This window comes from Cylas formicarius, unplaced genomic scaffold (assembly GCF_029955315.1).
Source record: "Cylas formicarius isolate icCylForm1 unplaced genomic scaffold, icCylForm1.1 PGA_scaffold_4__25_contigs__length_36172078, whole genome shotgun sequence".
Lineage (NCBI taxonomy): Eukaryota > Metazoa > Arthropoda > Insecta > Coleoptera > Brentidae > Cylas > Cylas formicarius.
The window spans coordinates 10,886,464-10,903,482 of NW_026844334.1; the positions used below are offsets into that span (position 1 = coordinate 10,886,464).

Consider the following 17,019-nt stretch of genomic DNA (forward strand, 5'->3'; position numbering starts at 1 on the left):
TCTGTAATCAGAGCTGTCGAAGTTCTTAGAATAGCCGGCGTTGGAAACATCACGTAAAAAGACAAAAGTAAGAGGAAACCCTGACATTTAAATGTCTTTATTTACGGTTGCGGTTCTGAAATGGAAAAGAGCGCATTCACGTGATGGCGACACCGCGGGGCGTTCACCCTATATATTCAGGCACGCCGTTCCACCTTTGTATCTCGAAAATACGATGTCATAGAAGGCACTACCTATAAGGAAAAACTCACGTGACCCAAGTGTCAACAATCAGTCAATTGAGCATCCACTTTAACAATATGAATAACAGGCAAATAGAAAACTAATCCAAGTAAATCTAATTTCGATATAGGATAGTTTTGGTTAGTTTTGGCCACCCTTAGAAGATAAAAAAACATTTTCTTTCTCGTACATTTAAATGATATGCTATCAATCTGAAATGATTTTCATTTCACTAGTTCAAGGAAATCATGAAAATATTTCTTCTATGAGCGTGTACTAGTACGGAAAACGAACAATGGATAGTTCTTCATCGAAAGAATTCCTTAACAATAACAGTAGCATTTCAAATGACAACTGCTTACAAAAGTAAGCAATAGATATAATAAGGTCTCTTTTCAGTTACAGTTGTGAATATAAAAGATTTAAAGTTCTGCCGTTATGTTATTATTCTGTTAAGTGATTGTTTGGGTCTTGAAAATATTCTTTATATTTATAGACTACTACCATTAAACGTTAATAAATATACAACAAGTACACACATTCCCTGAATATCCCTCTTCATGACTAAAATTTTTCATTTACTAAATTCTTTTAAGGACTATAAACATTTTTTCTTCTTCAGTGCTACTGCCACCGAAGATACCTCAAGACTGATACAAAATTAGCGTGATATAAGATTTTATACGTTTGACTATTCATTATTCTTCTACCATATCCCACAGTTTCATGCTTTAGACATACAGAGTAAATACGTCAAAATAAAAGTTGACTAAAATCTGTCAAAAAATCATTAGTTGGTTTGGTAGCCGGGCTATGGCCTACTATGCTTAAAACAAACAAGTAAGTTCCCGTTTACATTAATTTGAGGCTAACAAGCGTTTGAAAATGTCAAAAATACCCTCAAAAAACTTCTAACGCCAAAAATTTGTTATGTCCGGTTTCGAAAATCAACAAAGTCTATACTTCTACACAACGCTGTTTCAAAAAATCATTTGGCATCAGAGATTAATTTGCAACTGCCAAAAGGCCAAAGCAGAGGTAGAACGTGAAACGGAGGTTAAACAGTCTCCTATATTTTCGTAAGCATTTCTGATACTGAGCCATGTTTATCCCCACCACCAACCGAAATTTTGACAATAAACTTCGACCTTTCGGCCCATCAAATGAGTCATTGATATCCGAATCGCAAATCCGGTGGTCCGACAATGTCAGAGGCGGGCAGGGGCGCGGTGCAGCTTCTAAACTTCAAATTTTATATAAAGTTTGAGTAGTGTGAGTGTGTGCGGAGTAATTCAAGCGATTCGCCGCAACAAAGTGGAAAAGCTTTGTGCAAAGAACACGGAACGGGAGGCGTTTAATGTAAACGACCCGCAAGTAAAGAAGCTTCTCTATATACACTCGCACACGTACACAAGAGCCGAAATTTGCTTTGTCCTACCCCCGAGAGGAACAACTTTGATACACAATCGTCTATTATTGCACCTCGTTCGGTTAGCCGTAGGGAAACAGGAGGAGAGCGCTTTGTTACAATTACTCCAATCTCGGGGGTTCTGCGCCTCAAAATAACAAATTTGATGCTGTTAACATGTAAATGCAACAACATGCGCAAATGCTACAGATGTTACAGCGGCAACAGTTTGCGAGAAACATTAATATTATACCTGATTGATAAAAAAACTATTGTTTACAGGTGAAGGCAGCATGGGCAAAAGATAGGGCAAAGTGTAAGTACCTAATTTCACGAAAAAATGATCTGATGCAGAAAGTTGAATTTAAACTTTGAGGCAATTAATAACTAAACAAAAATATTAAATAAACATAAATAAACGATGAAAAGCAAAATGAACCGATGACGAACAAGTTTAACATTAGAATAGTACAAAAAAAGAGCCAAGGCAAGTAGCACGGACAAAGTGCTTCCAATGACCAGCGTTCGAAGCCCGCCAAAAGACCAAAACACTCATGTTTCTGGTTCGTTATCTCATCTCAAAATGGACCGTCCTCAAAGCATCAAGGGCGCGACCTCAAACAGGACACCAATCAAGAAGGTAGAACCGGCAGTACCTAATGCATACAAGATACCAATATATCTGATAAAGCAAAATTTTTTGTCACAAACTTACTTTAGTTTTACAAATATTTTACTTTTGCGAAATTTACAGATTTTAGTTATTTTGTTATTATGTTATAAAATTAATTAATTTAAGAAAACGTGAATACGTATTGATGACGTATTTTATGCTTTAGATTTTTAATAACTATGTGCAACTGCCCGTGGGTAAATTTCTTCATTGGTTGGGTTGACAATATTGGCGGAGAAGAAAAGGAAGAATCCACGAACAACACGAACATTTTGCTGGAACTTTACAGTTCCTTTCGAGTATCACCTTAACTATGAACTTACATTTTTTCTGCTCTGTAGCCAGTAAACATTTAACCTATTCTTTGAACATTACCCAAGCTCCTCGGTATCAGAGCCGAGTCGTCAATCTAAAGTTAAATATCATAAACAAAACTCTCGATTGAATGACGAAAAAGATAATTGTGTAAGTCATCCTGAAATAGTCCTGAATAGTCAGTCTGAATCAAATCTTCCACTGTTCTTGAGGAGAGAACGAACTCAAGTGTGATTGATCATAAAGGAATATATTAGTTAGTCACTTGGGATGTTTCCGATATTTTAGTCGCGGGTTTACGGGCGCCGGTGACTAATATGGCGTCTAGCAATCTTATTGAATAGTAATAACCTTTTAAATATTTCTTCTGCAAAAAAACGCAATTACATTTACGATTATAAAATTTAGATCAGATATAAATTTCTAAAACGTATAGAGCTCTTATTTATGCAAGGAAAAATAAATCACAAGAGACCCCAGCAATTTAAAATGGAAAATTTTATGGAACCCCTCGTTTTGAAACAATCGAATCGGATCAAGCGCAAGCGCTAGCACAAAACTCCCGTCCGCCACCCATCGATGTGTATTCGCTCAAACCACTCACCCCGCGGGTAGGATACGGGGGTTGTACGCCGCAATTTATGCGGCTGTTGGCGGAAGCGTTCGGCTTTGGCTAGCACGTAGGAAATGTAGGTACACGCCGGGCAAAAAATGCGAGCAACGGGAACCGCAACTATTTTGAAATTATCTCCCGGAATATCTTGCTCAAATTTTGGAACTAATATATAATAGGAAACTATCAACCATCAAAAAGTGTATAGGTTCAAAGCATCTTAAAAAAAATATATTCAAATCAGTTATAGTTCTCGATATTATTTTTCAAACCTTTGAATAAAAACAAATTAGTCTTTTCAAACCACAAAAATTCAATATAACATATATACACCTTTCGAATTTTTGGTAAAATATTTGTATCATATTTAAAGATGTGTCGGCCTTTGAACAGGCAGTTGGTGTAGACAAAACCTAAAAATTTTTTTTACGATAACAGAAAAATTTGGAAAAACGTATTTAGTTTCATCACACGCCATTTATGAATATGGTGGCAGGTTTGGTCAGTTTGCGGTCTTTTCCTCCTTTCGGATAAAGTTTCCTGATCTAGGAGAAACTACAACAATTATACCAACCTTTTTTAAAAAGATTTTTGAATTAATCTGAACTTCTCGGACTTTCAATTTCAATTTGTTAACGAAAAATTAAGAGGAACCGCAAATGTGCCCCAATCGTCCAATTTGGATGATAAGTACTGGTTACCTTTTTCATATAAATGTTTACGGGTTTTTTAGTTGTTACGCGACTTTTAATAATTAAAGACTATCGAACGGAATTTGTATCTGCTTTGTATAAAAATTGGAAATGAATCAACGAAGTAGAGTGTTTTTTTTTTATGAAAATCAAACGTGATATGTGGGATATATTCAGGCACTCCTATAATGGCACTCTCAAATAATCACTTTAGATAATTAATTTCATTGAAAATAATTAATATATTCGTTTAATTATTATTTATTTATTAATATTAAATCGATTAGAAAATAATTGTTAATCCTTACAGGAATATAACTAACGACACTAAGGGAGTCAAACATACTTTGGACTATTTTTAAAATTTGGAATGTTCGCTAGATGAAACGTATAACAAATCCGTGGACACGGCTCCAAAATTCAATTTTGAAAGAACAAAATTACACTCGATATCACGGGACAATAAATTTAATTTAAAGCTTGTGAATAATGAACGGACGAAAACTTACAAAATCTTTCTTAAAGACAGCCATATAGCCCTCAGCTCTTATATCATTTAAATGATTCCAGAAAGTAAGCCTACAATCAAGCCAGATATTTCCTAGAGATGATATTTATAGGAATTTTATGGAAATGAAAAGAACAAAACAATACGTTAACCCCGAGGTATGGTCTGTTCATAGATTTAAGAAAGTGACCAATTGCTTTTGGATGGTCATTAACATACAACGCAACAAGATTATTACCTAACGTTTCGGAATTTAAATTCAGGTAAAATTGTGGTCCGGAACAGAAAATAATTTTATGCCTACCTATGTTTAATATCCTTTGGTTTGGTATACTACTTAGTTTAAGTTTATTAGTAATCATTCTTATTTCGTGTGTAATACAGCGTGTGTTGAATCGTGTGCCGAATTATGCAAAATATGTGCGAATCTAGTGTATTTCATCAACTGTATGGAAAATTGTAAATAATCCCATTTCAGCGAGGAAAAAAAGAAGCGATGCTGACAGTTATACGAGGAACAACGCGTGCCTACATTAGATATCTTAGTTAGGAGGCTTGAAAAAGATGAAACCGGTGTTAAATGTAGCAGAACTACCTTATGGAAGTGTATTCAAAAGGCAAGTTTTAATGGAATCTTTTAGAATTCGGAAATGGCGGGGTTGACTCAACTGATAAGTGTAAAACAAACGCTGCAACAAAAAGAGGCATGCTGGCTCTAAAGATGGTTGGATTCCAAATGGACTTTCTCTGTCTGCGAAAAATATTAAAGATTCTTCTCTGGATTACCATGAAGGCACCACCGCTGATTTATTTGAAAGTTGGTGTAAAAACAAACTAGTTCCAAACATTCCTCCTAATAGCCTAATAGCGTAATTGTAATGAATCACAATAGACATTTGACTAAAACCCCTTCCCCATGTGACACAAAAGCAACAATCCAAAACTACATGTTCAATAACGACATTTATTTTCACGAAGATTATACCAAAAAGCAATTAATTGAGGTTCTACAAAGCTTGAAGCTACAAAAGGAATACGTCTGTGATAATTATGCAAAAAATCTAGGACATACCGTTTTAAGGCTTCCCATTGTTTATTTAATAAAATTGAACATGTTTGGCACCAACTGAAATCTGCCGCGAAGTTTTTAACATCCCTCCACAAAGTTGGGCAAATTCTGTTAAACATATAGAAAAGGCAGAACAATCGTATATCCATATTGCAAATAATATAGAACGAATAATAAATAGAACAGGCGACGATGGCGATAGTGATACTCATATATTATGTGAATAATTTTAAGTAATTTAAGTAGGTAATAAAAATAATTTGTAATTTTATTTTAGATTTAAACATAAATACACACATAAATAAATAAATTTTGTTTAGTATATTTCCTAACAAAACCCCAAATAATTAAATTCTAAGCAAAGTACGGACCTGCCCGGGTCTTTCCTTAATTCGTATCAGTTAGTCACTTTCTTATATCTATGAACATACTTTACACCCGAAAGAACCTGTGGGTAGGGTATATTTTGATTTTTATTACAATACTTTTAACTCTTTATTTCATTTCCAATTATATTTACAAAGCAATAATTGAATAGTATATTAATTAAATAAAAAAAAACACACAAAAACTGAAACAATTTTATAAACGTCGACAAATGCAAAAAAAATGGCCGTCCTAGATCACACTAGTACGTCCTGTTTGAATCGCCCTAAGAGATAGATACCTACCGTTTCCGAGATCCCGATAGGCCAGTGCCGAATTCGAAACACTGGGTGGTAAGTCGACGAACCAAAACCACGCGCACATGTTTCAAGTATTCGCTATTCGCACGAGCCGATTATTTTCCTTTTTGTTAACGTATATACGGTTTAAACAAAATAAAACACATGCAGTTTATAATTAGAACACCGAATTGGTTCGCTGGCAGATTTACGGCGTATAAACGGTTCTCTCTCTTTGGACGGACCCGCGCCTATATCGGCAAAGAAATTCTGTTTGTTCAGCCCACTTTCGATTTTCCAGAAAATAAAAACCGTCGACCACATAATATATAAATCTAATCGTGTTTGTTTCCGTTGCCGTTTGGCAATCGATTTCCTAAACGCCCGTAAGTTTTCGGAAATTTGTTTGTTTAATGTCGCGGGAAAATGTTTAATAAACGGAATCGAACCGATTGTGCCGAATCGATAGAATAGCTGAACTTTTGACGCAACCCAAAACTAAACCCGAGGTCTGAGCTCCACTAAGATACAGCGATGGTCGTTTTGTATATTGCATAGTCGAAACAAAATAACGAAAATAATCAAATACTTCTTACATTTTCATCTCTGTATTATTATGTTCAGTGTGATTTGAGAAAAATGTTATCAAAACTATTTGAAAATGCAATAATAATTCGGTTTAGTCTGTTGTTAATGTTACTGCGAGGATGCTGGCCATTCCAACAATTTTAACAATTTAGTTTCAAGAGCATAGCTTCTATCAAACTCGAAATACCAAAAGATGATGATAAGAAAACAATTTCTGGTGAAAAATTCGACGAATCCTTACTGAAGGAAAAAGAGATAATAAGTAAAAGTGAAGCACTAAACAAAAACAACACAAATTTGTCGTGCTGCAATTTAATGCTCCAAAAATGCTTTTTTATATTAAAAATGGCGTCAGGACGTCAGTACATGTTTCTTTCAAGCTCTGAAGTCGCCACATTCAAATTTTAAAAATTAAGAACGACAATTTTAACAATTTAGTTTCAAGAGCATAGCTTTTATCAAACTCAAAATACCAAAAGATAATGATAAAGCAATTCTAGTAAAAAACTAAACGAATCTTTACTGCACTCACTACTGAAAGAAAAACAGATAGTAGGTAAAAGTGAAGCAGTAAAAAAAAATTAAAATTTGTCCTGCTCCAATTTAATGCTCCAAAAATTCATTTTTATATATAAAAAAAAGGTGCCGAGACATCAGTACATGATTCTTTCGAAGTTTGAAGTCCAGATATACAAATTTTAAAAAAATAATAACGACAATTTAAACAATTTAGTTTCAAGAGCATAGCTTTTATCAAACTCGAAATACCAAAAGATAATGATAAGAAAACAATTTCTGGTGAAAAATTCGACGAATCCTTACTGCACTCACTACTGAAGGAAAAAGAGATAGTAAGTAAAAGTGAAGCAGTAAACAAAAAAAATACAAAATTGTCTTGCTCCAATTTAATGCTCCAAAAATTCTTTTTTATATAAGAAATGGTGTCAAGGCGTCAGTACATGTTTCTTTCTAGCTCTGAAGTGCTCATCAAATTTTAAAAAAATAATAACTTTTAAAAGAAACGCGGTTAATACATATTTAAAATAGTATTACTTAAAAAAAAGCAATACAAATGTTTTTTCTGTGATTTCAATTTTTTCTTTAATGGTCTTTCAGCCCATTGGTTTAATATACTCTATAACTGAACGTTCATTATCATTATCAAACTGATTACGCTAACTTTGTTTCCATTAGCGAAAATTTTAATTTGTATTCACGTTATATGGCGGTTTCAATTTGAAAATGAATCCAACAATTATTCAAAAGGCTGGGGGGTTGAGTTTGATTGAGTTGTAATTTAAATGTCAATGGGAATTAAATTAACGTTTTAATTTAAACTTCAGCGGCTTTGACGTGTCTATACCTAGCACCAAAAACAAAAACAACAATAAACAAAAGAAAACCATAATGTTCGAGCTATTTCAGTGAATTAACGACAACGATTTTTCAATAGTCTTATGTTTTGCTATTTTTAAAACATTTCCTACTTGCAAAAATATTTATTTATCAAAATATTTATAATTGTTTTAAAAACTCAGGCTGATCACGCACTTTTAACTTTTTAAGTCAATAGGATATCGTAATATGTACCTCAACATGAATATACTAAAATATTTTTCAATTTATCGCCAAGACAAAAATGCGTTACGAACGATTTTAATAGAACTTATTGCATCTTATACTTTTATTCATTTTTCACTACTCCTCTCTAATTTAACCGATGCGCTATCGATAACCGTTTCCCGATAGCGAAATTCTTCAATATAATTATAACCCAATTAAAAGTGAAAGTACGGTAGATTTTACGAAGATTTTTTGGAAAAAATATTATTTAATATATCGCCGTTGAGGATTGGCATTTTCAAGAATAGGAAGAGTGGCTTAATTAATCCTAAAGGAAAATATTTTTTTCATATTTTTTAAAACTGAAATGGTATTTGGACGAAAATGGTATTTGGACGAAAATTTTCGCATATAAAGGCTTATAGTTTTGTTCGATTTTGCAGTTGTATCTTAAATTGGTTAATTTCTGATGTACTGGTGAGACAAGATGTAGTTACCCCCCCACTTTTCTTTACAGCTTTGAACATCTATATTTGATTTTTTAATAGAAAAATGAGTGAATAAAACCCCATTTCTTGACGTATTTAGATTGTTGAAGTCGCTTTCGGTTTAACCTTACAATTTTGAATAAATATCTCCAATCTCCATATTTGAAATCTGCGCGAAATTATCATCAAAATTATGTATATGCTGACATTGCTTTCCATGATGGCCGCCAAATAAAAAATCTTAGTGGGACCATTGCGCGTTCCACCATGACAAGTACCATAAAATAGACACGTTTTACGGCCACCTTTTTTTTCAAATTTCAACTAGATGTAAAATCGCAATTTACCGCACACAGATTGAATGATGTTTTCCACAAATGGTCGAGAATTTTCACGCATGTCACATTAGACGGTGGACCTTGCTTATGAGGTTTAAATTAAATAGGATAAAGTTATAAAAAAAGGCCCAGCGGATAAAATCTTTATATACCCAAGCCCCTGTCTTTTATATCTTTTCTATCTTTGCGGATATGCGTATCTGAAAACAGTCCACACATTTGTAGTTCATTTCAAGTCGAGCAGCAGGTATATAGCGATCTATAATCATAATCAGACATACCGACTAGAACTGAGCAGGCATCATCCCGGGAAAACGATCTGATGCACTTACCTGAAACAAAAAAAAGATTAGTTACCTACCAACGTTTTATATATAAAAAAAAACATTTTCTTTAAACGGTCGCCAGTCATCTGGAGTTAAAAAATCGCCATTATCTCCTGGTGGTATCTATCCGAGAACGCATAACCGAAGATAAGTCATTGATGCATGCCGGAAGCCGGGCTCAGCGAAGCGAAAAAGCCACCTCCGTGCCTAATTGGACGGCAATTAAATGGCACAGATTTGCAAGAGCCCACCACAGCCGATCGCATATCTGCATATACAGTTTTTACCTACTTTTGGGGACCAACTGGATATCGAAAAACTTCACGATTCACGGGATCGAGGTTGCCGTGCGAGAAGGTCACTTTTTATCTCGATTACGCAGGGTGTATCTATATAAAGTTTTGAAAAAAATCATTCTTTTTACTTTATTTTCAAAATTATTTTTAATAAATGTAAATGGAATAATTCGTTGGAAGTGTAGGCTAACATGGCCACCCAGATCCTTAGATTTGACGCGCCTTGAGTTTCATATGTGGAATTTCTACGAATGAACTACAATGAACTACAATGAACTACAATAATAACCACAATACAAATACGAGAACAACACAGATGTGTCAGAAATGGAAGATTCTGTTTATAGTGTTCATTTTTTACCAAAATTTTACCAAATATGTATTGTCTACAACTTCCTCAGGTGTTTTGTTTTTGAAAAAATGTTATTTACATTAAAATACAATGTATTTTGCCGTTTTGCTTACTAATAATTTTATACTACTACTATTTAGCTTAGCTTTTTTATTATTTAGATAAAATATTCTTAAAAAAACTATTTTGGAAAATATAAAATACAGCATCTTAAAAAATTACTATTATTAGTATATTGAAAATAGTGAAACTTTGCATAATGCTATAGAATAATCTGCTTTACGGGTCAGCTAATATACTTCGACCAGAAATATAGTGCCTTTACAACCGACCCCGTGACGAACTTTGCCTACTGTTTATTTCTCCAAAACCACAGCCCCTTATAGAACACCCTGCCGAGCAGGCTCTTACCCGTAACCATTCCAGGACCGTCCTAGGAATTTATCTACTTACACTAACAAGCGGGATATAACTACGTTTTCAATGTTCTTCGCTGAGTAATTCTTGAAACATGTACATAAAAAAATAGTACAAAGTAACAATTTATTACGTTCTATTTCATTAAATTTTTTCATACTATCATAATTAATACACAAAATATTAAATATAATAATAATAAACTATCAGTCACTTAAAAAATCGTCACTATCGCTACTGTCGTCAATTAGTTCAATGATCAACTCCGCCACTAATCGTTCTCGGTAAATATTGTCTTCTTTTATTACTCCTTTTTCACAGTTAGACCAGCTTTGTACTGATATTTGAGCTACCTCTTGCTGAATTATATTTATAGTACTGTCACTAAATTTTGGTTAGTAATAACACTGAAAACAGCTTCGCAGGGTCGAGAATCAGATACATAAATACGTACTTACTGGAAGGATCACAGTCACACCTTCGTAATATATACTGAACAAATTGTAATTTAGATTAAACTCTTAAGAGCGATATATATCACCTCATGTTCAAATAAACACTTCTCCTTCGAAATTACCCCGCAGCATCAATGCTTAATCAAATTTAAAACTATTCATTTAAGTTTAAAATAAAAATTTCTACAAATATTCGTTACGGTCCATCTCAGGCAAGATCTGCCAAATGCAGAATAAACATCTGTTTTAATGGGTTTTACCACGGTCCTGCGAAGGTTTGCGGTTAAAGTAGTGTAAAATACTTAAAACGTCAAAGCAATAAAAGCACTATATTTTTGGTCGTATTATACCAACCAGAGAGCTTTTTATTTGGTGCCTTCTTAAGCAAAATGCAAGACGCTACGACAACCAGCAGCGTCTTCTTAATCGTAATTCTGTGTGCATATCGGTTTAAACGTTGACGTCTCTGTGTTATGTTCTACCCCCGTACAATTGGCCACAGGAAAACGGTAGCTAAGCACGCAAATCGCATTTCGAGAATTCTTTTACCGTAATTACGGCCGTAATGTATTCCGCGTGGGGCACTTTTCAGATCACCCGATTTGGGCCGTTAAAGGTTTACGCCGCAAAAGTAATCCAAACCTGCGATCGTCATTGCAATGATTTTCCAGAGCAGCGTCGCTTCATTGTGTCCACGGGTTGCCTCCCGTGATCGCTCAAAATTAGTTAAAAACGTTAATAAACGCGGAATGCAGTACTGTAAAAAGAAAATTCTAAAATGAGATCCTCTGGTTGTATATAAAAAAAAAGTCAAATGAAAGGCCTTTTTTCACGCTTCTGGATCTTATTGTAGGAAGCAGAATTCATTTCTAATGAACTGTACACAGAGAGAATTTTTTCCCTGAGATGAATTAAATCATTTTAATAACAAACGTTACATTTACAGTAAATAAGCTTTTGTTGAGACAAAATTGATTATAATTTTACTTAAAATGTCTTAACTAAGTTATTTAATTCAATAATCCGCAACTTTGTAAATTATATTCTCATTGCGCCAATAAAGTTTGGTTGAAATTTTCTACAAACCGATATTATCAAAATTTATATTATATAATTTATTCCATGAATTAAACAATTCTTAACATTACATACGTTTAGTTTTAACTGAAAAATTATTATTTTTAATAAAGCGAATCTTAAACTAATGGTATGGTAGCATATTTCCTGAAATCAAAATTTATTTGCTGCCAGTAAATCTGTAATTCCCGGAAGCATAATCTTTTTGATATTGACCTGAAGATAACATACGTCATTTTGCCAAAACGTCAACTTTCCCTACATATCGCAAAATTAAATATTATTGATTGCTATTTACATATAATGTTAATTAATTTTGCACTGACTGAAATAAATATTTAGCTTTTGTTACTTCAACGAAAAGTTCTCGCAAAATAAATAATACCCCAAATAGTATAAGGGGTATACTAATTGGGGTATTATTTTTCTCGCAATAACTGAAATAGAATTGTAATAATACGAACATATTTCTTGTAATAGTGTAAGACTCGATACGATACGAATTAAATTGTTTCATTAGAACAAATGTGCTTTATTTTCAGGAACTAATTATTTTTCTCAGTATAGCATTTAAATCCTGGTCCAGTACCAGATCAAATTAAACGAAGAGAAATTTTCAAAAATATCTACAGCATCTTAAAGGTTGTAGAACAAATAACGACTCAGCCAGATTGTGAATTACGTAGTTATCTTACCCGAAATGTTGGGCACTATAAACTTTTATGTCTCAGCTAGAGATCTTCTCATACAGTAACTTTTATAGTCATCATTATCATAATATTGCTTACAATAGAATAGTTACAACGGCCACTGAGTTTCCAAAGGTTTCCAGTTAAACCGAGTTCTGAACTGAAATCTGTAATCTTCAACTAGTCTAGTCAGATGGTTGTGTGCTTACTATTCTCAATTCATTTCATTGTATATTCTAACTGTGTACTCCATGTAATATTTAATATTGAAATTGTTGTTTTTAAACATATTTATTTATTTTAGTTCTATTTTTCTAGTTATTATGAATATTTCTAAATTGTAAGAGCAGAGCATGCGCATTCATTCGCATTCACGAGTCGACGGGCTGTTTTTGGAACTTTGATATGAAGTAAGGATAGACTATGTACGCTTATGACACTAAGCCGCTTAGAATGTATGCTGACAATCTAACAAAGTTGCACAGACGTGTGTTAAAACAAAATGGCCAATCTGATGTCTATTACGCCGCCGTAAAATGTATAATAAACCATGTTTTGTGGTTAATTTAAAACACTTAGACAACGGCGGTAAGTTTCGCATATTATGTAATAACTTAACGTGCGCCAGTGGCGGTGGGGATGGCCGGGAAAAAAATACCTCTTTGTCGAACGCAGAAAGCACACGGTGTTACAAAATTGCTTATTGTAACGCTCGTGTCGAGATCATTTACATATATCTATCGGGAACGTTATACCTTGCTCCTTGCCCATTGCGTTTGACATTTATGGCGGATGTTTCTTTTTTCTCGGTGCATTCGACGGGAAAGGTATACGATGCCGTACCCGGTCATTACGTGCAATATGTCTGATTTGAATTGGCATTTGGCGATTTTTTTTTCGTTACGATTCCAAATGCTTGGCTCTCGCAACAAAAATAATAATGTTGACAATAAAACGATTAAAACCTTAACGAGTTATAAACACCTTAATAAAGAGAATAACTTTTTCCTGTTTAAGAACGTTACGGTACTTAAAAGTACGTAAATGTGTAACTTCGTTTTTAATGTGGCTCTATAGAAATTGATATATGTACATAACTTTTGTGCAAGTTTTTTTTTTGTTTTATGTACGATTAAATTTGTTGTGTGACTAATTTAAGGGTTAGGAATATCTTAAAATATTTTAAAAAGTAGTTAGCACTTCGTCAAAGTATACAAAATTTTTGTGTGTATACAGCATAACCCTGTACAATCGTTGTTTATAATTCGATTTTAATTTTTTTTTGCATAGCTTATGCTTATTGCTTCAACTTAAAGTCATGACCAACTGAAACCATTTAACAAAAGAGAATTCTTATTCGGGAGTACTGGAAACCCAACTATAAAATTTTTTATAATGTTTCAATACAGGGTTTTGATTTTATATTTACATTTTTGATGACAAAGATCGAGAAGGGCTATTCTTTAAGAATAAACGAATTCTTATTCGGGACTACATAAAGTTCGAATACATTGTGCTCGAAATAACACAAACGCATTACTCCTATAGCATTAAGCATTACTCCTGTAGAATGTTTGTTTATGGCTCAAAGAAAGACACTAAGATTTTCTTAAAATTAAATATGATTAGAGAGGATTAGATATCAACTAAACAGACTTTACAAAGCCGTATTTTTTTAATTAAAAATGATTTTTAATTCTCACCTAATAATAAAAATAACAGAAATATCAAAATTGACTTCGGCATAGTTTCTTTTGTAAAACCAAGTTTGCCATGAAGAAGCGAATATTCGACTGTCAAATTCACTGGCTAATTTATATTTAAATTGTGTTTACATTACACCTTTCGAATACTAAGATTTATTAATGCTGTTGTTTTAAGATGGCACACTAAAAATAAGAAAAAGTCTTTTTTATCATTATTTTTGAAATTTTTATAATTAAAATTTGTAAAATCTAAAAATGATATATAAAAAATCGTTATTTACATGGTTTACAAAATTTATTTTTTTAAAAACATTAAACACTTTGGTCGTTGGTCTAGCTAATTTTAAGTAGTCCTGACTACGAATTTGTTGTCATTTTCAATTTGAACAAAATTCTAAAAGTACTTCTCGATTTTCTGTTTCAAAAAACTGTGTAAGTTAGCCATAACTTCAGTCGATGCTATATGAAAAAACCGTTTAATTTCTCTTTAGTAAGATCTATCCAGCAAAAAGGAATTAGGTTTTATGTAGTCCTGATCACGATATTTGACATCAAAAATTAGTCCCAGTTGGCCATGACTTTGAGTTGATTGAAGCAAAAAGAAACATAAGGTTTTAGTGCGTTTTTGAAAGATATTGCTTCTCTCTTCTCTCTCTTTTATTAAATAGTCTCAGTTTTCCATGATTTTAAGTAGAAACAATAAGGAAAACAAGGTTTTAATGCATTTTTCAGAGATCCATCCGTAAAAAAAAAAAAATTAAAAGCGATCCATAAACAAAGATTTCACAAGTTTTGGTTAGTTTTAATTGGCCCAGCTACGTTACACATTTTAGAAAAAAAGATCCTCATTATTAACTCTTAACCGACGACCATCGGAATCATAATTTAATAGACCTCCGATAGAAAACGAAAAGGACAGCGAATAAAATCGCCGGAATCTTCTGAAACGAAATTTTAACGGACTATATTTCGCTATACGGAGTAGTCGAACGGAATTGCCCACTTGTTGCCTTCCGCACACAGCTAGCTATCGATTTGTTCAAGGCCCCACATAAAAAGCGCATCTGAGATACGAAAATGTTTTCTAAAGTCGAGTCTCTTTGCTCCAAGAAAAACATCCCTTTTACTTAACTTTTCCCTGTTTTCCAAATCGAGTCGAGTTCGGGGCGGAGATAGAAGATTGGGCGGCCGATCAAAGGCGAAGAACTTTATTCAATTAAAATCTCTTGTGGTATTTCTAAGGAATTCGGGAGACTCCTTCGAGAGATAACGTTGCCGTCTCGATAAAGATCGCCTCCGCTGAAGCCGCCGCCGGAGCAACGGGAATTGTTTCTTCTTTTCGCTCGTACCTTTGTGGATCGGGATCGTACGTGAATATTTCTGAATTATATAATCTTAACTAGTCGGAAAGACAGCAGCGCACGAAAGACACCAAGGTCGCTTCTAATTTTCGCAAAAAAAAAACTATTACTCTTCCATTTCTAATTCTATATGAACCAGTGAAGCGGTTATAATATAAAAAAACAGTTTTATAATTTACAATATCATTAAAAAATCCTTTTATCCATAATCCCATCAATGTAGGTATAGCAAAATATCTATTTCTCTATAAGAATCTTCCCTTTTGTTGTTGTATTTTACAATTAATTCCAAAGAAGTTTACATTGATTTTGTTGTGTTTTGTTACCGACATTTTATTTTGCTGATCAACTCAAAAATTTTTATTTAGAGTAAAATTGCCCAGTTCTATATATCGTTGTCCATTAAAAATAATTTGGGAGTATAAGAAATAATAAATTCTAGAAATATGCCTTTTGAAATATATCGCATACCTCTATAATTATTGATTAGGAATGTTTTCAAGCCAATCAACAACCCTTAAACATAGGATTTTTTATCATTTTATCTTCGAAAATCTAGTGGACAACCAAAATTTTGATCTACCTGTATGGGTAATATTATGTGACGTAGTATACCAAGTAGTCACTTTCAAAGTGCTCATTTTTGGAATATCCGAGAAAATAGGAGATAACGACAATATATTTCGAGCAATCGAAGACTTGAAATAATGCGAGCAGAATATATTTACAAAGATGGAAATGAACTCAAGGCACCAGCCACTTGTTGAAAGAGGGATTTGACGTATATGTTCAGACAGTTCTTCTTATTTTTTTTTAAATAATAATAATAGTTTATTTACAAATAGCACATTCAAAAGAACATTAAATAAATAGGAGAAGACAACTCAAAAAATAATAAGACATAAAATTTTAAGTTTTAAGTGTGTTGTGTATCACCGACTTACAAAAATCAGGACAAACTATATGGATCTAAGAGTTAATAATAATAATAAAATAACTATTTATTAAATCTACTTGTTGGTAGATATAACGCCCCGGCTGCTGAATAACCCACTCTTTTATTTACTTTTTATATTAAGTACCACGGCAATAATTTTTGTAACTAATACAGGAAAGCATCTCTCTCTTGATATTGTGTAGAATAATCGTGTTCGAATAGAGGTAAGCCGTTCTTGCGTTTGTAATAATAATTCGTAAT

The 17,019-nt window shown here is 33.2% G+C and overlaps 1 protein-coding gene across 5 annotated transcripts in view; it reads right to left on the bottom strand.

Annotated features, from left to right (window-relative positions):
* Positions 1-17,019, bottom strand: part of LOC132701563 (protein scalloped) — a 125,782-nt gene that overhangs the window by 63,383 nt on the left and 45,380 nt on the right. The window contains exon 2 of one of the 5 annotated variants that reach the window (XM_060669611.1): positions 9,424-9,474. The exons of the other annotated variants lie outside the window; for them this stretch is intronic. The gene's annotated coding sequence lies outside the window, so the exon portion shown is untranslated. The remainder of the gene's footprint in view (positions 1-9,423; positions 9,475-17,019) is intronic. 5 annotated transcript variants of the gene reach the window in all.